Source organism: Triturus cristatus, chromosome 1_2, assembly GCF_964204655.1.
Source record: "Triturus cristatus chromosome 1_2, aTriCri1.1, whole genome shotgun sequence".
Lineage (NCBI taxonomy): Eukaryota > Metazoa > Chordata > Amphibia > Caudata > Salamandridae > Triturus > Triturus cristatus.
The window spans coordinates 783648423-783671065 of NC_140580.1; the positions used below are offsets into that span (position 1 = coordinate 783648423).

At 45.8% G+C, this 22643-nt stretch overlaps 1 protein-coding gene across 22 annotated transcripts in view; it reads left to right on the forward strand.

Moving 5' to 3' along the window:
- Positions 1 to 22643, forward strand: part of ANK3 (ankyrin 3) — a 1906984-nt gene that overhangs the window by 495306 nt on the left and 1389035 nt on the right. The window lies entirely within an intron of this gene.

A 22643-nucleotide genomic window follows, 5' to 3' on the forward strand; every position in this document is an offset into this window, starting at 1 on the left:
TATCGGCTGTAAAAGGGTGTCAAACTTCAAAAGTATGACAGACCTTTGCCACACAAGACTTTGGCCCTTATTTAGAGTGTCCGCCTGTCTGCCAGGACAGCAGGGATGTATCACCTCTGTACTTGGAGATGTTAGGCAGGTGTCAATATACGTGGATTCAGCCGAACCATTGTGGTGGCAGCTTTTTGAACGCACTGCAACTTTGCTGAGTGGGCTCCATGTTTTATGAGTTCGCTCAACACAATTTGTTTTGTTCCTCAAAAGCAAGCATCTAAAGCAGGAGTTTTTTTAATTGCAAAACAAAAAATTACTGATACGCTGGGAGTTTTCTCCCAACATGTGATATGTAATTTCTTTGGTTTCCTATTTGAGACCAGCATGCGTGTCCTAGAGGCCCGTAACAGGAAAATAGTGCAATGAAGCACCCAGGCTAAGTAGGATGGATTGTCTGAGGGGCATTGACAAACTGCCCAATGTCCAATGGGTCATTGCTTAAAGGGTTTTGCTGGTGTAGCCAGTGTAGGCCTCACTGTCAGACGCATGACATTTCCAGCAGGTCTAAATTGAGGTCGGAACCACGAGTTTCGCTGACAGGCTACTCACCAGCGGCGGCCAGCACAGGTAACCGCAGTGAGGCGGGGTGGAAGGGGGAGAAGTCGACAGACGACGGAATAGGTATAATAAAATATATAAATAATACATATTCCGTCGGCTTTGCGCCCTCCCCCGCCCCACTGCTCACCGCGTTTACCTGTGCCGGCACCGCCGCTGCTACCCACCACGTTTTGATGGACCGTCCTTTCCTCTAAGCAAGGGCCTTTGTATGGGACACAAACAACTTGAATCATCTGAGCTTTAGGAAATTGCTGAAAACCTGGCTTTTCCAAAAATGTTAACATCTTGCTCTTCCCACTAGTAGTGTATGTTTTTCAGACTGCAGCCTTTTAGCGTCAGGACACCCTTTAGTGTATCACTTGTATTTACAAATTTATAGCATAACACAACATTACATAAAAACTTGAACTTAATTCTGCATTCAACCAGGACCCAGTAGATTGAATTCAAAGACCATGAGCTGAGCAGACTCTGCATACCTAGTCCTGTTTTTTATGGCACCTTTTCATTGACATTTTTGGATCTGCCTGAATATGCTTGTTGCATTAAATTACTTTAAGAATTTGTTAGTAGTAAGGGAGGGGTGTGGTGCAGTGGGTAGAGCGGCTTGTCACCCCTTGTTAGAAGGTGGTTCTGACACTATGGGCCGCCCGGATTTTTCGCTTTTGGAGCGCCTAATTGTTGAGCTTTTACTGTGGGGGAGCCTCATAAGTTGGGACTCAACCCCAGTAAACTCATAATGAAAGAGACTGCATGGGGATTTTACTGGTGTCCCCCTGGCTTGACCAGGCCACTGCGCAGCAGCTGGAGTAAGGGACACCAGGCTGGTTACAGGCAGACACAGATGTACATGCGTGTGCACACGTGTAAGGGCTGCGCAATGAAGATTCCTAGTGTGCGCAGTCCAGGAGCAGCTACAAAGTGAATGGTGTGGCAGGACTTATGCAGAATGGGGTGATGACATGGAATAGGCTTTATACAGTGGGAAGAAACATGCCAGGGAAAGTCAGTGTGTTTTACTGTGTTTTTCACTTCATTATTCCCTTATGGGGATGTGGAGCCCATGGGCTAGATTAACTTTCCTAAGGCCTACAGAGTCCAGACACGCACTAAAGTCCACTGTAACAGGTGTGAGAAGAAGTATTCTGCAGAGTCCAAAGTCATATTTGTATGCTTTTGGGTCATCCAGAAATGTTATATTTCTCTGAGTCTGCCATAACCAGGGCCTGGCTGAGGGCTGACCTCAGTAGGATGGATTGATAACCTTTCTTTCATAAGCTAAGGCTTTCTCTCCACGAAGAGATGATGGGTGGGACTACAGGCTCATCTATCAGCAGCTATCACTGGGTGCCAGGCATCGGGCTGCACCAAGGAGGAATGGCAGCGAGGGGGGGAAGGGGCTTTTTCAGAGACCATGTGGCCAGAGACCCTGGATAACGCCATTTTGAACAAACCCAGAGGCTGGGCAGGAAGGAGGGAGCAGGGGCAGTGAAGTGATGTGTCGCTGTTTGATAGGACAAACAGAGACTTCCTACCAGCCCCCTACTCAACTTTTGAAAAGTGCTTGCACGGGAAGAGAGGCTCTCTCTGGGGTGTGGTCTGTTGAGGTAGAAGTTGCTGGAGCCTGGCGCAATGGGCAGTTGGAAGGAGGAACCCCCTGACTGCCCCCAGGGTCCTGAACAGCACCGAAAGAAGAGTCCAGGACCAGAGCGCAGAAGCCTCTGCGCAGGGAGAAGAGAGGCCCAAGAGGAGAGTAGGCGAAAGGCTGGCGCAGGGAGCCAGTGAACACTGCTCCCTGCAGAGTGCACCTCTTGGAGACAAGGAGGGTGAAGGAGAGTGCTCCCAGTGGCTGGGGAGCACCACAAGGAGCAAGAAGAGGCCAAAATGAAGCCGATTGGACCCCTGGGGACCAAGATATGCCACCGGAAGGTAGGCGACCTTTGACCCCTAAGAAGACCGACGACTAAGCACGTGGGGCTCCGCCGCCGGTCTCAGAGATGCCCCCGGGGTGGGTCAGGTCCCGGGGACTGCCCCCAAAAAGATATCAAGCCGGGGGCGGCGCCGTCGCACTCCCCCGTGAAGGTGACCAAAGGGGCCCGGGACCCCATCCCCAGGCCCCGCAGAAGAGCCAAGTCGGGAAGCGCTGTCACGCTCCCCGTGAAGTATAAGTATAAAAAGGCTTATATAGCGCTCTAATGCCAACGGCGTCTTGGCGCTGACGTGTGAGAAGGAGAAGAAGGCAAAACGGACAGAAAGACCTAGAGGACATTAAACAGCCTAGACTTCAATGCTTCCCTAAAGGAAAGAAGATCCGGCTCCAGGCGAAGAGAGACAGGAAGCCTGTAACATAATTGCGCAGCACAGATGGAAAATGTGCGACCACCCCATCTGGCGCGTCTGTGTCTGGTGATGCACACAAGATTGGCCGATCGTAGATCACGACGGGGGACATAGGGGTTAAACAGATTATGGCAGAAAATGGAGCCACCCCTGTAATATGCCTTATGGACCAGGCAGAGTGCCTTAAACTCAACTCTCTGTTGGATCGGGAGCCAGTGCAACGATCGCCTAGCAGAGGAGATGGAATGGCCCCTCGGAATTTGCAACAAGACACGGACAGCGGCGTTCTGAAGAGATTGAAGTTTACTGAGCTGAAACTTGTCCATGCCCAGAAGCATAGCATTACAGTAGTCAAGCCTTGACATGAAAAGAGCGGCCATGACCGTCTTCTGAAGAGCTGCCGGAATAAAAGGAAAGATCTTGCGTAGAGACTTGAGCAGGAGAAAGCACGCTGAAGTTATGCTATTAACTTGGGCTGACATGTTCATCTTGGTGTCAAATATGACACCCAGATTTCTAACCTTTAGCACAGGGAGAGGGCAAAGTCCTGCCTCCGGTGGCCACCAACAATTGTTCCAGATAGGAGGCCCAGCCTCAAATTCCATGACTTCAGTTTTCTCGGTGTTGACTTTCAAGAAACTCGCCGACATCCAGGCCATAATGTCTTTAAGACACAAATGAAACCGCCGTGCAGTTAGCTCCGGTGAGTCTACCAGCGAGAAGACCAGTTGCGAGTCATCCGCATATGAAACAAAGGAAAAACCATGCTTCTTCACAACATCCGCCAGGGGTCTCACATAGAGATTGAACAAAGTAGGGGACAAAGCCGAACCCTGTGGAACGCCACAGGTCAGCTTGAAGTTCTCTGATTTCAAGCCCTCCCAGCTAAGAGATTGCTGTCTGTCCTGCAGAAAGGAAGAAAGAAGGGCCAGGGCTCGGTGGCTGATGCCTGCCTCCTGCATGGGGAAATTCATAGTCTTTGGTGCCTGGTGGCCTCCAGAGGAGGGTGGTCACCCTCATTTGAGAAAAATGTGCTGTGGGAGCTGCTGGAGAAGCGCAGTTTCCCCCCCCCCCCCCCCTCTCCCCCCCCCCCTCCCCCCCAGCATGAAGAGAAGTCCTTCCCTAAGTCACATGGGGACTTGAAAAGAATAACCCCTCAAGGGCTCAGCCAGCGCATGACACCTTCTAGGCTGAAACATTTGTTCTACAGCTGAGGGTGTATTGTGAAGTGCATCAAGGAGTGAAGGGCTGAGGTGGGGATGTCTGGAGAAGGGCATCCCCTGGAGGTGAAGAGGTGTAACTGCACCAGAAATGCTTTTACTAACGTTATTTCTTTTAGAGGGACTGAAGGTCACATGTGTAAGGTGAAGTACCTGTGTAAGGTGATGTCATAAGCAAAGTGGGGTTATGTCGCAGGATGTCTGTAATCGTATGATTTTATCTGTGATGCCTTTAGGAGCTGTAATTGCAGTGCATTCTAAATTCTAATGATCCGCACGTCTGATAAGTACTGTCATTCTAAATTCTAATGATCCACAAATCTGATGAGTACTGTCATTCTAAAGTGTTGCTTAAACATGTATTCTTGCTGCTGCGCTTAGATGAAGAACCCAGGCTGCTAGCCCTTAAGATATAGAGGTGCATACTTTATGGTCAGTAGGAAATGCTCAGTCAGGGTTATGTGCCACCAAGGCAGGGTTACCCATTTTTAAATGCTTGGTGAGATAATGGGGGGGGGGTCGCCACTGGGATGGTGCCAATGTGCAGGGGCCTCGCTCCAGGTTATGTTCAACTAACTGCATTGGGGGCAAGATGATGTGCATACATGGGAGTGGTGGTACTAGACCCCACCCCCCCTGCGGGAGGGGTGGAGATGTTATGCAATGTCACAAAGTAATTCCAACAGCTTATGTATATTTGTAAATTGGTGCGTAGTATTGAGTAGTGTGTGTGTGTTTAACAAATGTACTCTTACTTTTATAAAGCAAAGTACAGACTGGACAATCAATTATTGAGTGTTAATTCTGCGCACCTGCAAATGGCTATTAGTAGCCCACACCACCTCCCTTTAGTAAGCCTCAGACTGCTCTGCAACGCTACCCTCTGAGAGTTAGTCGCTACAATTGGGTGTTTGGTTTCCAGTGAAGGACAGATGTAGTCATGTTATTTGTACAGGCCTCACAGATACTGCCTCGTTTTCCAACACCCCTCTTTTGGGGAGAGGCAAACACTTAGGCCATTTTATAAGCCTCCCTTGCACCCTTGTCCTAGACCAGTATATACAAAGAAGACTCTTTTTTTGTTGACTGATGGATAAGTTATAGATAGGTTGCGACATAGCCTGGTATGCTATGGACTTCAGTGCACTCACCCTGGCAGTGGTGGTTCTAGGAGACTTCGTACATATTTGTAAATGCTTGTGATACTGTAAAGTAACTTGAGTAATTGTGTTCCTTTTGTTGCTGTTTATTAGAGCAGATGAGATGGGACCCCTGGGAGACCTTACATTCTCCTTGTCTAGAATTGGTGGAACTAATCAATACCTGTTCATTGCAGTTTATTTGTAAAACATTTCATTTCAGCTCTTCGGTATAGCACAAACATTGCTACAATGTGTAGTGGCTCTGTCATACAGAGAACATTTTCTTGTAGTAGTGCTGTACCTAGAACAGTAATTTTTGTTGATGAAATCTGTATTACTGAAGGGAACCCATCCATGATCCCCAATGTTTACAAATCTTTTAGAAAAACAGAGTTTCTCTCAGTGTCAATTTAAGGAACTCCCAATATTTGAAATTTTGCATGGCCAAATATATTTTCAAATGAAACTCCGTGTTTTTTTTCTGTATGAAATTGCCAGGAGAAACTTGAAATGGTAGTATTTATGCCCCCCAAGTCCCGGGGTACTATGGGGTGTGGGGTGCAAGCGCCTCCTTCTCCCCATGGTCAATCTTGTCCCTGGGGACCACCACCTTCCCGGGACAGCCCTACTGTTATTATCAACGGGGGGGGGGGGCTGCGTGGCCCCCTCCTGTGGTACTTAAGACCCCTGGGGACCACTATCTTCCCTGGGCTTCATTAATAAATTGTAGGGGGGGCTGCGAGACCCCATTCCATTTCCCTCAAGGGCCTCAGGCACCACTACCTCCCTTGGGACACAAATTCAATTTAAAGGGGAGGGGGGGGGTCACTAGGCTGTCCTCCTTGTGCCATTTTTGGCCCCAGAGAGCACCACGTCTCTGGGGCATTGCCAAATTTAAACTGGGAGAGGGGCCGAGCGGCCCTCCTTCCAGGCCGTTTTCGGCTCTGGGGTCCACCACCTCCCCCGGGGCTGGCCCTAGAAGAGCAAAGGGGGCAGAGTGGCCCCCCTCCTGAAGCCATTAATGGCCCTGGCAACCGGCACCCCCCAGAGCCGGCTCCCTATGTCCCAGGGTGCCTACTCCCGGGACATAACTATTTGCTGTCACTTGGTGGGAGTTTTGATAGCTCGCACCAAGCAAGGACAAATAGTAAATTTGCTCCCAGCGGGCTGGAGCGAAAACTACTCCCGCTTGCTGAGAGCGGGCAGGAAAACAGATGAAAGGATTCCTCCACACATGCAGGGAGCAGTATTTTTGGCTGCTCCTTGCACCCAGGAGCAATGTTGTCTCCTGTTGGAGATGGGAAGCCGACAGGGACTATGGAGCCATTGAGGCTACCCTCCACGGTCCCCAGCGCTGCACACTGGGTGTCCTGGGTGGGCTCCAGATCACAGAAGATCAAGTGGCTTGGCTTCGGTGGGTGGGGTCCCCAGGGCCAAAATCGGCTCGGGCAGGGTGGCCACACGGCCCCTCTTCCCTTCTTTAAGCAACAAAGATCATAACTTATTAGGCTTGAGGAAGGCAAAGCAAGTGTGTTTCCTCTTGCATCCCAAGTTGATAAGCAAGCTGAAATCCTTAATGGAGATGAATGCATCATTGATTTATTGGAACCCAATCTGATCTGTAGTGACTGTGACAAGTAGTTTCTTTCTTGTCTCCAGGTGAGAGCAGAGTCTATGGTTCTCCGTTTTAATTACCCTGTGTTAGACCTGGGGGTCTCTAGTTGGCTGAGGTAGGTACCATAGGGCAAATAGGCACCCTTGCTTCTTAGTCAGGGAAAGGAAGGACACCTTCTCAGATAGCCCCCGCTCACCCCCTCGGTAGCTTGGCACGAGCAGTCCGGCTTATCCCCAAGGCAAATGTGTAAAGTATTTGCAACCACTCTCTCAGTAACCCAGTGATAACACCACAAATGAACTCCACACGAGTTTCATAAAAAAACAATGATCTGTTTATATAAAAAGATAAACGATGAGACCACACAATCATAATCCAACATATGCGTATTTGTAATATATCACCTGTCCGGTTATTAGGCCAGCAAGCCCTTTTAGGTTCTTGCAGTATTAATACGCAATCCTCGATGATCCAATGCAATCCTAATGCAATGCTATGCTGTTCGTAATGCAAGAATCAGGCACATTTTAATGTAAAAATAATGCAGTTCGTTATGCAACAATCAGGCAGTTCGTAATGCCAAAATAATGCAATTCGTAATGCAACAATCTGGCAGTTCGTAATGCCAAAATAATGCAATTCATAATGCAACAATCTGGCAGTTCGCTATGCAAAAATAATGCAATGCGTAATGCAACAATCAGGCAGTTTGTAATGCAAAAATAATGCAATGGGTAATGCAACAATCAGTCAGTTCGTAATGCAAAAATAATGCAATGCGTAATGCAACAATCAGGCAGTTCTTAATGCAAAAATAATGCAATGCGAAATGCATCAATCAGGCAGTTCGTAATGCAAAAACAATGCAATGTGTAATGTAACAATCAGGCAGTTCATAATGCAAAAATAATGCAATTATCAGGCAGTTCGTTATGCCAAAATAATGTACTGGGGGGCATGGTGAGCAAAAAAGATGGATTTAGGCCCAGATCTCTGTACTAGGGTGAACGTACGACATTGTTCTGCATTCTGTCCATCAATTGTTGTTTTTGCATTTGTCACCCCCAGTGGGACGGGTATGCCCAGACGTGGGTCCCGTGCTCTCCATTCCACTGGAGTCAAGCTATCCTTGCTGATGAGGACTAAAAGCCCGAAACTGGTCCTAGGATTCTTGTTTCCAGTCCAGGGAGGACCTGGCCTGGCAGTTTGGGCTGGACTGTTCCCATTGGGTGCAGGGTCTGATTTGCTTATGGCTGAGTCCAAACTGGAACGGCATGGTGAGCAAAAAAACCGATGGATTTAGGTCCAGATCTCTGTACTGGGGTGAATGTACGACATTGTTCTGCATTCTGTCCATCAATTATTGTTTTTGCATTTGTCACCCCCATTGAGACGGGTATGCCCAGACGTGGGTCCCATGCTCTCCATGCCACTGGAGTCAAGCTATCCTGGCTGATGAAAGCCCGAAACCGGTCCTAGGATGCTTGTTCCCAGTCCAGGGAGGACCTGGCCTGGCAGTTGGGTCAAGACTGATTTGCATATGGCTGGTTTCAAACTGGAATGGCATGGTGAGCAAAAAAACGATGGATTTAGGCCCAGATCTCTGTGCTGGGGTGAATATACAACATTCTTATGCATTTTGTCCATCAATTCTTGTTTTTGCAAAATAATGTACTTCGGCACCGGTCACGGTGCTCTGGATGGTCGCTATGCCACTCTTACTAACTCGCGGTCTGCTACTGCCAAATATGCCCCCTACATGGTTTAGGATGGAAAACAAAGTGTAGCTCCACACTTCAGCCCCAGTACTGCCACTCCTCGGCAAGTACGGGCAGCAATACGGACTTCAGCGGAGTCTCGCGCAAACTCCTGGTGCCCACAATCACAGGGCAATCCTTTCAAAGGTCTCAGGCTACATGAAGCTTTCGCACACAGTGTTGCTGGGACTCACTTGAGCTTCGGGTGTACACGATCACAGGGCAATCCTCACGAAGGTCTCAGGCTGCACAAAGCACACGCACACAGCATCGCTGAGACTCACTTGGATTCCGGGTGCCCACGATCACAGGACAATTCTCACGAAGGTCTGAGGCTGCACAAAGCACACACACACAGCGTCGCTGAGACTCACTTGGACTCCGGGTGCACACGATCACGGGGCAGTTCTTACAAAGATCTCAGACTGCAAAAAGCACACGCACACAGCTTTGCTGAGTCTCTCTTGGAAACTTTTATGTTCGTGAGTTTCCACAACAGGGAGCCAGCTCTCCTCGGGCCCTTGGGGATGAGTAACTTCAGGACACAGCACACAGCAAAGTCCTTTCAAGCAGGGGGACACAGCACACAGCAAAGTCCCTTAGCCTCTCCTTGGTTACATCAGCAAACTGCAGGCCAGCCCCAGAACACACAGCAAGGGTCGGTCCTTTCCTTCAGTCTCTTCAGCGGTTTCTTCCTTGGCAGAGGTTCCTTTTGACCCTGAACTAGTTTCAATCCTTTTCAGTCTTGAACAATCCACGTTCAGGGGTTTCAGCTCTCATAGTTATACCCCTAAATGTCTTTTAAGTCTTTGTGTTCAGGGGGGCACTGACCCCTGTCAAAACCAGTTCTGGGTTTCTCCCTGCCAGTGACACCTTCTTCCTTTGATAGTGGGGGTCTGGATCCTCAGTCACTCAGCAGGAGATGGGGCCATTGTTTTATGGCAGCAGCCCAGGCCTCTTCAACTCCTACACTCCTGATGCAGGTCAGCCTGTTGCTGTCTCACCTCCTCCCCTGGGTTAAAACATTCCCCAGATCCTATCACATTCAAATCCAGACAGTCAATCCACAGCCAGGCAGAGACACACAGAATTGTTAGAACACAAAAACCCAGCCACTTCTAAAAGTAGGGTTTCTAAACACACAATGCAAAAACCACCTTCACAAAAAGATGTGTTATTAAATTGTGAGTTCAGGCACACTAAACTTCACCTCTCCATCTTAAGCCTATGGGAAGATAGGCTGGAAACATATTACACAGCCTCCCCCAATCTGTCCTATGGGCAAGATGGCCTTGCAACCGTGAAAAACGAAATGGAGAGTATTTCACTGTCAGGAGGACACGGTTCACACCTCAGTGCATGTCCTACCTTTCACATACACTGCACCCTGCCCAGAGGGGTACCTTGGGCCTACCATGGAGGTGTCTGATGTGCATAAAAAGGGAAGGGTAAGGTCTGGCAAGTGGGTGCACTTGTCAGGACAACAAGGCAGTTTAACAAACTGCACACAGGCACTGCAGTGGCAGGCCTGAGTTCCCTCTTTAAGGCTACTGGTGTGGGTAGCACAATTAGTGCTGCAGGCCCACTAGTCGCATTTGTGTTACCAGCCCTGTCACACATAGTGCACTTTACTAGGGACTTAAGTAGTAAAACAAATATTCCAATTATGGACAACCAATTACCATAACACTTTATACAGGGAGCACTTGCACTTTGACACTGATCAGCAGTGACAAAGTGCCCAAAGCATCTAAGTTGGCAACACCATGTCAGAAAAAAGGTCTACGGGGAAGGCAAAAGGTTTAGGGAACTTTAGCCAAAAAGGGCCAAGTCCAACACCCTGAGTATGCAAATGCCCAAAATCAGCTGCAAGCTCCACCCCTTTGGTCCCGCCCCATTTTCCTTAGTAGTATTCAAAGGTCTTCCCACCTTTCTCCATGTTAATGGACAGCTTACCAAAAGGCCCCCAATCGCGTTTCCCTCTGATTTTGATGACATGTTATTGATGCAGAGGAGTACTAGGACATCTCTATCAAACAAAGAAGTCGTCCCCTTGTTTGGTTGAGATTCCCCTCTTTGTAGATTCGTACACTTCTCTAGCAAGGATTCACATTATCACAGATCTGTGGATCAAGACCTCAATGAGCAATCACATTTCCAAAAGTACAGTCACGCAAGGACACTGGAGACATTTTCTCATGGCCCATTACACAGCTCTAGTGTAGTTAAAGGGGCGGGCGAGATTCTATTCTGTCCCAGTCACTCACAAAGTTACTATCACACCCGCACAGACACTCACTCATACACCCATTCAGCCACTCTCACATACATTCACAGAACCACACAGCCACTCACATACTCACACACACACGCACAAAACCACTCACATACCCACTTACAGACCCATACATCCACCCACACAACCACATAACCACTGACACACCCACTCACAGACCCATACAGCCACTCACACATTCATTCAGCCACTCACTCACCCACTTACAGATCCGTACAGCAACTCACACACCCACAAAACCACTCACACACCCACTCACTGACCTATACAGCCACTATACTCCTATAAACCCACTCTTTAAGGTTTCAGGTTACCGGTTACCGGTAGGAAATAACATTAAAAGAAATCTTTGAAATTCACAAAAAAACATAGTTTACAGAGACATTATAGTTGGGAAATATCATTAAAAAAACGTTGAAACTCACTGAAAAAAGCAAAGTTTACAGGGACATTATAGATAGAATGTAGCATTAAAAAAATCTTTAAAATGTATTGAGAAAAGCAAAGGTTACAGGGACATTATGGTTATGCTCAGATTTCACATGCACAGAACAATAGAAATTCAGGAGTTTTTGTAACCTGAGCAAATAATAACTTACACCCCTGTAATGAATTGCTTATTACCTCGGATATTACATCACTCATGACATGGTCAGTGACATCACTGATGAAATCACTGATACCATCTACAGAACCACTCACACACCAACACAACCACTCACATATCCACACAACTCCTTGCTCACCTATAGAACCACTCACACACCCACTTACAGACCCATACAACCACTAATCAGCAACACAACCACTTACATACCCATAAAACAACTCACAGACTCATACAACCACTCACACACCCATACAACCTCTTACAATCCTACTCACAGGCCCATACTGCCACTCACACACCCACCCACTCGCTCACCCATGCAAACACTCATACAGCTACTCACTTACACATACTCTAACTCACACAACCCCTCACCCAGTCACTCACTCAGCCATACATCCACTCACACTGCCAGTCCCTCACCCATACAGCTTCTCACACACCCACGTATTCACCGATACAGCTACTCGCACATCAACTCACAAAGCCTCTCACAGTCACTCACTCATACAATCACTCAAAAGCCCACTCATCCATACACCCAATCACATAGCCACACACTCTCCAAAGTAGCTAATCACACATCCAGTCACTCACCCACACAGCTACTTGGTCACCCTTGCAGGTACTCCCACACTCATACAGCCACTCACACTGCCACACCCATACAACCACTCACACACCCACTCTACTCATCAGTACAGCCACTCACACATCCACTCACTCACCCATACAGCTATTCACCCACCCACTTATACACCCATACAGCTACTCTCGCTCACACACCCATACAGCCACTCACACACCCACTCACACACCCACAGATTTTAGTAGATTAGTATATATGTTTAACAGTTATAAACTTTTAGAAAACACTCACAATCACTGGATGATGTCATTAGTGATGTCATCAGTGATGTCACTGACCGTGTAATAAGTGATGTAATATGTGAGGTCATAAGCACTGCATTGTGACGGCGTAATTTATAGTTAGCTCAGGTAACTATAACTCCTGAATTTCTATGGTTTTGTGCGTGTGAAATCTGAGCCTAAATATAAAGTCCCTATAACCTTTGTTTTTCCAGAGGAAACAAAATATATATGTGTATATGTTTGTGTGTGTTTTTTTTTAACTAAATGTATATAGCACTATTCTTTAGTTATTCTTGCCACTAGGGGTTTGGTGCGCAAATTAAAACATACATTTCTCCCTGTTCCATGTCCAAAGGGAGAAGTAAAACGTCTACAGCTTTGTTGCCACTCAGGTTACATAGATCTTACTGGTGCACACAGCAGACAGGTCTTACAGGCTTATGCCTCAGCAACAGGCATAATGTCATGTAAACCTTTATTAACCTCAATAATCTAATGCCTCCACATAAGCCATACATGACAGCCATGGTAGCAATTGCATTCTGGTGCACTGGAGACAATATCCGGATTAAGCCTCCCAATCTTCACAGGCATGTAATCATTTTATACCCAAACATCAGCTTGTCTGTGTTTTTTATGAAAATACTCCTTTGTATAGCTTGGCTTGCTCAAATGGTGCTGGAGGTAAGTTCTATTTGTTTTGTTTTTGGTTTTATCTAGCGTGAACTAGACCCGAAGATATTGGGTATCGAGCACTTTGCATAGCACCAGTTTCGTTACATGAGGACACAATAATTATTTTGTTAGGCATGGGGAGATTAAGTGATTTACCCAGAATCACAGGATGTTGAGCGTCGTTGCCGAGGCTCGAACCTGGTTCCCCAGCTTCGACGTCGACCCCTCTAGCCGTAAGGCTACAGCCTCTCTCCCTCTATTATCTGGGGATGCTGACTACTGGATCTAAAGCACAGGTCTGGTCCAGTATGATGACCCAATGATAGATATGCTGAAGCAGGATTTCTCTTTAGGGCTTTGTGCCACTGCTGTTTATGGGGCAAGTGGTCCTGTTTAAGAAGGCTGCACTACGTAAATTACTCTGTTATACAAAACTAACCACATAAGATCCCAATTTTTCTGAAGGTTAACCTCATTACTGCATTCACCAATGCTGCTTTATGAGTAGTCACAATCAAGTGTTACAGGTCTACTTTTGATGCGGGTCTGGAGTTGGTGGATGTTAACTCCAATTATTGTGCCTTCTAACTAATTTTATTGCACATGTAGCTATTTGGGACCTGCTGCAGATCCAGTATACTGAAGTGAGCTGTGGACAGTGTGTGAGTAAACGTCAGACCACTACGTATACAGTAGACTCATCCCAACTTTTGTCTTTTCTGCCAGGAGGTAGATGGAGATGGAGACTTCATCTTTTTCATACGATATGTGTATGCTTGCTCATCAGGGGAATCTAAGATGGGGTAGCCAAAACCCTTACAGAAGCATTAGATGAGCCAGCCGTCCTCACTCTGCAGATTGTTCTTCGAAATATATTCCAGACACTTGAGACCATCATCTTAGTCCTGGTTGTACCTAAGCGAGATGGTGACCACAACTGGAGAGCATCTGAGGCCCATGCCAGCGCAAATGGGTGGTGGGCCTGGATCAGTGTAGAGTACTGGAGGCACTAATAAATGAGGAGCGCGGTTGCTTCTGGAAATACCAGGAGATTTGCGGCTCCTGGCTCACATATTACAAGGTCTTCTAAGTAGCCATTGTAAATATTGGTGTGCTTGAGTGAGGATGCACTAATTCATGCTTATGTGGATTCTTGGTCTTTTACATGTTTACTTTTTTTTTTTTAAGTTCAATAAAGAGTTTATTGAGAAAACATAAAGTACCAGCATACAATAATGTGATAAGTACAATGTAAGCATATGATAGAGTAATTAAAACATTATATGAGACCTTATTCAAGTAAAAATTCCAAAAACATATGACCGGAATGGAATGCCTAGAAAAAACAGATACAAAATAATTACATCATTCATGAAATATTATAGCCTTGTTGAAAAATACACAAAAATGGGATATAAAATGTGTGCAATAAGGATATAATACATTGAAGAATGTCACGGAGGTTGAGCAACTTCTTGTTGAATGGGAGACCTAGAAAAAGATTGTCTAGCACTCGCTTCAATAAATCTTGCGTCTGGAGCCCACAAAATTGAGCATTTTGTAGCTAGGTGAATAGGATAAACAAAGGTAGTATCTAGTCTATGATTATAACACACTGCGTATCACCAAGCTAGAAAGGACAGCATGGATAGATCTTTCCAATTTTTGGTAATTTGCTGGAAGGCAACAGCTATTAGTAGATCTACAATCTTGACATTAAGAATATGGTTATCCCAAATAGGAGACATACTTCCGAAAAATATGTGAATAATAGAAAAAGGTAGACAAGGGCTTGTACATGTTTACTGAGGTGCAATTTGCAGTGCTATGTTGATGAGTGTTTCCCAGAAGCACTGCATTATTTTTGTATCTGATCTAGTTGTAGTTAACGAAATGTCCATAAAAAAGCATGAGCCCTATTATGCCATGGGGAGCATAGTCATCCCAATAATGCTCCCCTTCATGGCAGTGGTGGCCACCATCTTGCCTACGATGCTTATAGTATGTTGTGAGTGGACACCATGGTGATGGGGTGGGCTCCTTCAGGCCAATTATGCATTGAATATGCCCATGATGACAGTAATTATGACAAGGAAGTATTTCATAATGGCAAAGTATGCCCACATTATACTAAGAATGGCCTACATTATTCTGCGGGAGGGCACTATTACACAAAGGTAGCCAACAATATGGCAAGAATGATCTCATCACATCAAGACTTGGCCCCATCATACAGAGGTGGGCAGCTTATACATGAATTGGGAGGTCAGAGATACAAGTGGTCACCAGTGAAGGATACTACTAGGATGGAAGTACACCGCAACGGTCTCTTTCCCTCTCTCTCTCACACACACTGGTGTGGCAGCTATCGTTTAATGTTTTTTTCAACCTGTCCCATCTTCCTTAGTGCTGTTACTCTGATTCTCGTTGATCTGCCACGCTTGGTCCTGACATACTTGAGCTTCCACAGCTTTGGAAGGCCCATGCTCCATAGCAGGCGCCACTCTCTGACCGGATGAGTGACAGGGTTGTGAAGAGCGTGCAACAAAGTTGATCACGTTCATCACCTAGCAGGAAAATGCTGCTGTCTTCACACTGAGTGGTATTGCAGGGCAGTAGCTTACTGGTAGGCACATGATGCAGGGCAGATACAAGACAGCTTCCTACTAGTGCTTAATTTGATCTGGTGGTTTCTGGTGATCAATATTTAATTGCCAACACCTGACAGTCTACCACTAGGTGGTGCTGTTTGTCTTGATTGAAGAGGAACACAACAGTTGCTTAATCATTAAATAAACATTTAAAAGGACTAATATCTGTTGATCAAGCCATTCTCATCGCTTTGGGGGCCTGGAATAGTCTGAATTATCATTCTTGTAGGAGTCCGAGGAAATGTAGTTGCGTTGGTACTGTCACTGGCAGGGAAAAATGGTTGGTGCAAGCTGCAGTGGCCTGCTGAGGGGCCCCCTGGCATTTCTTTTCTCACAGATTAAGCACTGCCGCCTTCCAAAACGTAGACATTTTCTTATTGTCTGATGGGTCTCTCTACTTAGATTTGACACTTCTGTTTGTCTGAATGTCTGGATCCGTAGGCCGTCTTCTCCAGAAAATCCTTTGCGTGACAGCTAGAATTGTTGGTTGGCGCCCAGTGGGATGAGGGCTTGTGTGCTGTTTCCAAACTCTAGGTGTTTGAACAAAAATACGTTTCCTACTAGTCAAAATGGTACCCCTTAGAAAAAAGGGCGGATGCTGGAAAACTCCAGTGAAACAAGTAAAGTGCACTTAAGTTTCATGGATAGTTTGTTACACGCACAACATGCAGGCTATGCTACAAGCACTTTTACCACGTTGAAAATGTGCAACATTGTATTTGGACAGAGGCAGCGCCAACTGAATGTTTTCGAAAGCAAGCACGCCCTGTATTATTTCTAAAGCAAGCAAAAGAAAACCTGACATTCTACATTCAAATGTTATCTCCAAAAATACGTTTATGTGATCAATCATTTTGTGTTTTCCCATAATATTAAATGACGTAGTGATATCTAGAAAAAGCATTAATTATGCAGTTATTTTTCTTTCTTCACTTCTTCCTCCAGGACATTAAGTCTTCAGAGTCAAGCCAGTAGAGAAATGTCTGTCTAGTCAATGGCAGGCATGTGCGTCTTCCTTTTAATCAGAAAAATAAACGGATGGGATGCTTGTAATAATCTTAGACACTGGTAATTATTCGCACTCTTGTTATCTTTGTCCATTATGCCACTTTAGGCAAAGACCGGCCTTTTGTGAAACAGACTTGGTCCTACTCCCAAAGAAACAGTTCAGCCTGAACTGCCAAGCCAGGTCTCCACCAGAGTGAAGCACAAGCAACCCTAAACCGGTTTTGTCCTATTTGAGACTGATACTTGGTTGCTTGTTTTCTTGATCTGAGGTGGCCTGGCCTGATGAAAGAGTCACTATGCTACAGGAACAGCTGTCATCATTAACAAGTTCCCCTGCAAGATGGAAGTTAGCTTCCAAGAGTAGGCAGATGTCATGACTCCTTCATCAGAACCAGTGAGGCCCTCTGCCCTTGATTCGAGTTGTAGGACTATCTACTGTTAGTCTGGAAGTTCCTGATTAGTCTAAAGACTATTGCTCTGTAGCCAGCCTGCCCAGCTAAGCCAGGAAGAAGCTAGCGAGCAGCTCACCTTGGTGTGTCTCTCCAGTTAAGAATAGTACACAAGCTCCTTTAAGCCAAGAACCATTAGCTATAGACCAGGGATGTCCAATGTGGGTTCAGGAGGGACAGTTTTATTCCATATTTTCAGGGAAACCACCTAGTATGTAAATGAGTATCATAGTATGTTATGTAAATATTCAGAAAATTCAACGTGGATCAGGTCCTATGTTGGACACTACTGCTTCTGTGCCTGTCCCTAACAGTTTGAATTTATGTATGGAGGGTCTAAGAAAATCCTAAAATTCCTTGAGCCTTAAGGCTTTAAATTATGTATGTGGTGTTCTGCCAATTCAAAAGGCACTTCAAGGCAAGTGGTTTGTACAGACTCTAGTCACAAAATATTATTAATCAGTATGTGGTAAAACACATCAGACCTCATATTTCAGTTTTTAAATGGTGGCTGTCCTATGTTTGTATCATATGTGCTTAATATCCTCCATTTTGTTAGAGGCTACCTTTTGTGAAGGCAATGTGTAGTCAGCTGCTTTGTGCCTGATCGTGTAATAAACTTTTTAATGGTTTACTTGATTTTTGCTAGTCCCTATCAATCAACCAGGATAATCTACAAGGAGAGATTTTTGACAGATTAAAAACTATTTATGTTCCAAAGTAGGACGTGAAGCACAAACACTTGAGTGAGCCTGCTTTTCATATGCTGGATGATATCATACTACTTAGTCCAATTCATTATTCGTGATCTAAAGTGTGAAGCCACATTGTGGCCTTTGAGCGGCCAATAATCCCCTAGAGCATGGTTATAATTAGGGGTGAGTGGTAAACTCTGCTCCGCTGGCAGAGTTCAGAGTTTTTTCCACTCCTCCTTGGAGCTCTGGAAAAACTCTGACAACCGCTGTGTGGCAGAATTTTTTCTTGCGTGTGGCTCTCCAACATTAAGTTGGCGAGCGAGAACATAGATGCTAGACCGACAAGATTTCTCAACATTGGCGGTTCAGAAAGGTCACTACGTCTCCCGTGGAGAAAGCTTTGTATCGCGTTTAGAAAGCTACTGCTTAAGTAAAATATCTATTCGAGCGGCAGAAAGAAGCAACGCCCTATGGTGTTGCCGTTCGTGCTGATTGTACAGCATTGACAATCTCCCGGCTCTAAAGATCAGCGTGACCAGCGCAATATACTGAATTCCGCCACTCGCAGAACTCCAGAACATCTCGCAGAGTTTTTGGGTAACTCTGTGGAATTCCGTGGAGGGAAACTCTGCAAGTTCTGCCGACCCCTAGTTATAATGCTGATATGCGATTCTCTTTAGTTCAGTTGATTTTCACATTATATGTAGAACTCCTCGTTAGGCATTTGGATAAATGTCCTACTAAAAAGCCTTTCAGTAGAGGGTTTGCTCTACCCCAGTCTTCTCTTAGGATGAATAAACTAACAAGATAGGGCTCCGTGGTTTGGGTTCTTTCTCATTAATATAGTATAAAAACGCTTCTACCAGAGCAGGGTCTTCCACTCCAGTCGCTCCACTCTCTGTGCTCGTCTCTGCTATTTACACCTCTCTGACATCTCTGTTTAAGCCCCTCCTCTGTGAGTTTGAGATTGTGTGCCGTTATTTGTGTGGATCAGTCATCCGCCGAGAGCCTCCCATTCCTTCATGTTATTAGCAGTCAAAAGAATCCCCTGTTAGGTAGTCCCACCTCCTTTTAAGTATGACCTCACCCTTCCATTGCCTTGTGATGTTTTAATTGTGATGTTGGCATGCCCTGAATTCTTGGGGGGCATCCAACCCAAACCCTGGCTAAATTGGTTCCATTCCGAACTAGGCGTTGCTTCCCATCTGCTGCATCAGCATACCCAATCTTCTCCTGTTGGTGTGGGCTCCTCTGAACCAGCTGTAGTGTCTTCATCTCTAACGGATGATATTCTGTAGTCCATGGGGCTGCACTAGTATTTAGGGTACATCTGACCTCTTGTACAAACTGGGGTTGGACTACATCTACCTGACCTGTTTCCTTCATACTGTGCAAACAGTTCCCCATGCTGTAAGGAACCATGGGCAGTAAAATAAGGGAAGAGGGTTATTTTGGTGACAACCTTTCTAATATGCAAACAAAAGGAGATGATGGACGGAGCGCTGAAACTTCCCAGACACTCACACCCAGTCACAGATCTGGGTTGAATCCATCATCATTCTTTAGCTCACTTCACCACCTCAGTTCAGACTCAGTTATATGCAAATCAGTCTTAACCCTGTGGCTCATGGGAACAGTCCAGCCCGAACTGCCAAGCCAGGTCTTCCCTGAACCCGAAACAAGCATCCTGGGACCGGTTTCTGGGTAACACCCTTCATCAGCCAGGCTAGCTTGAATTCAGTGGCAAAGTGAACAAGGGACCCATGTCTGGTCATCTCCTTGTGTTTGCTTTGTTCGCCCTAAGTTGGCAGGGTATGCCCCGACGTGGGTCTCTTGCTCACTTTGCCACCGGATTCAAGCTAGCCTGGCTGATGAAGGGTGTTACCCACAAACCGGTCCCAGGATGCATGTTTCCGGTTCAGGGAAGACCTGGCTTGGCAGTTCGGGCTGGACTGTTCCCATGAGGCACAGGGTCAGACTGATTTGCATATAGCTGGGTATGAACTAAGGTGGCGAAGTGAGCTAAAGTATGATGATGGATTCAACCCAGATCTGTGACTGGGGGTGAGTGTCTGAAAGGTTTCAGCTCTCCATCCTACATCTCCTTGTGTAACCTTTCTACTATGTCACAAGGCATATTACAATGATTTAGTAATACCAAGAAGATCCGTTATAATTTCCAGCAGTATCTCCTGTACTTTAAAGAGCTTTAACCTTTTTCATTTTTGGTTATCTGTGATGAGCTTTCAGGATGTTTCAATTTCCTTAAGTTGTTTTCTGACCTGATCATAGTACAAAGTCATGCCGCGTTCAGTTCAGTCCATGCCTCTCATCAATTCGTAAGACTGGAGAAACAAGCATCACCAAAAATCAGGAGAAACAGTTCATTAAGGCTATCAGCCAAACAGACTTCAACGAGGCAAGTCTCTCTCCCCAGACAGCCACAATGTATACCCCAATCTTATATTTGTGCAGTCTCTCCATCAAATAACTTCCCCTTATCAGGAAGAAAAAGTAAAGCAGGGAGAAAACTAAGAAAATGCAAGAACATGGGAAAGCATTTAGGGCATAACATTTTCAATGATTTCATCCTTATCTACATGGCTGCCCATTTCGTAAAGGAGGAAAGTGTTCCAAGTTCATGCATGACTTGTGCAAATCAAGAATGGCAGGCAATGCTGCATACCAGTCAGGAGTCATGACCACCAGTGAAGCTCAGGGGTTGTTTGTCCAGCCTCTACATGGGTTAGGGCACATGGCTACCACCATTCACCAACTCAAGTCTTGCTGGGCTCCTCAATAAGGATGATGACCCTAAGATGGATAATTTTGTCTGCATCCCAAATAACACATTTTCTCCTCCAATGGATCTGCAAGCAAAGGCCTGGAAGGAAAAGGACCTGCTTATCCTATCCTGGTATCATGGATCATGTTTCAAAGCAACTTATCTCAGCAGATATTCTGCCCAATCCAGATCACCTAGATTTACCATTATTGTGCCACTTTTCTGGAAAGTGGTTGGGCTAAACGCATTAGGGGGTAGATGGTATGCCTCTTTGACAAGTGCCACACCAGTGTGATCTGAAGGGGCTGGATTATCCGTAAAAAACGGGAACATATCAAAATGGCGAAATGATCCCCATTTGCCACCAGAGTGACGCCCATACCCCTACTACTTTCAGCCCTCTTTTTATTTACTGAATGTTATATTTTGTCTCAAACCGTAACATAGCCGCCCATGGTGAAACTCAGACGGCTTTCTCACCTCTCCACTTGTCGGAATCTGCCTAGCCAAATTACTTACCTTGGTCTCCAGGTTCCTAACTGTAACTTTAAACCCAATAATTTATTTCTTCATATTTTACGGCTATACAGCTATTGTAGTCTTCTCCACTCTATCTAGCATTCTCTCAGTGGTGTCCAGGACAGATAACACTCCCTTTATTTCCTTATAAATTCTTACAGTGCATTGTTACCCAGTCCATCTTTCCGTAATGGCTTCTTTCTCCTGATCTGGATTTGAAAGAAATGGTTTTTTTTTCACTACTTGAGTGATTTTCTATTGTCCTGAACCAACATAATCAATGCCAGTCCATCACACGGCGATCCAGCCCCATGCAAACGTTGGGAAATGGCCACATCACCTCTGGCAGCTCTACCCTTCATCCCCCTCTCACCCCTGCAGACCCATCACAGGTAGCTTGGAGTGCAGTGGGGCGAGTTCACCACTATACAGCTACCATATTCCAAGGCAATCCCCTCCACCGCTTAAATGGATTTTCTCAAGACCCCAAGGTCTCTACACTTCAAATGGCTCCCATCATAGGTATTTCGCCTCACCACCGGTGGAATAGTCATCCCCTCTGTCTTGGTACTATCCTGAGCTTTTTTGGTCAGGGCAGAGCCATGCTCAGTCAGTTCTGATTCCTGTTTGGGTTCTTTAGTGGGCTTCAGCATCCTAAAATAATTGGCCCTCCTATGTGGAATTCAAAAGTATGATCATGGAGCGGGCTTTACTCGCAGCGTTTGGCTTCAGCTACAGACCTCCTCCTTTTCTGCAGAAAATGGTCCTACCAGAATAAAGTCATGTTGTTAAATTTGATTAAACGGTAATCCAGCACTACTACAGCCCTCCCGCTCTATGTGGCACTAGGGTGTTGAGGTTTGATAAAATCTCCCAGCATAATTAATTTGGGTTGTTTCTAAGATAGATATACCAAGCCAACCAGCTGTTTTTTCCTCCTCTTTCAAGAATGGGGATGAGAAAAGGATGACTGTGATGGTGTGGACAACTTTGCACCTGCATGGTTTTTTCAGAATTTTCTACGTATGTCCGTTTTTTGTAAGAATGATCAGTCTCAGGATTATTCAGCTCCTCTCCAAGGCAATGCAGACAGCCACCTTCATAGGTAGTAGTCACCGAACTGATTAGTGCCTTAATTATATAGTATTGTACTGTAGCGTTTGTTCAGCGCTTACTCCCCTTTATTTATCCGGCGTTATCAGGCAATCTACATCCTTCACAATAGAGGGCAGAGAAGATAACGCCCGCCGTGTGTCCGGCAAAAGAGAACTGTGCAGAACAGTATGTGCCCAGAAGTGTTGGGGCAAGAAGGATCTTCTGGATTTGTGAACAAGAAAAAGAGCCCCAGTAATTGCCTGTTCACTAGATCCACCAGGACTACCAGTTGTGTCTA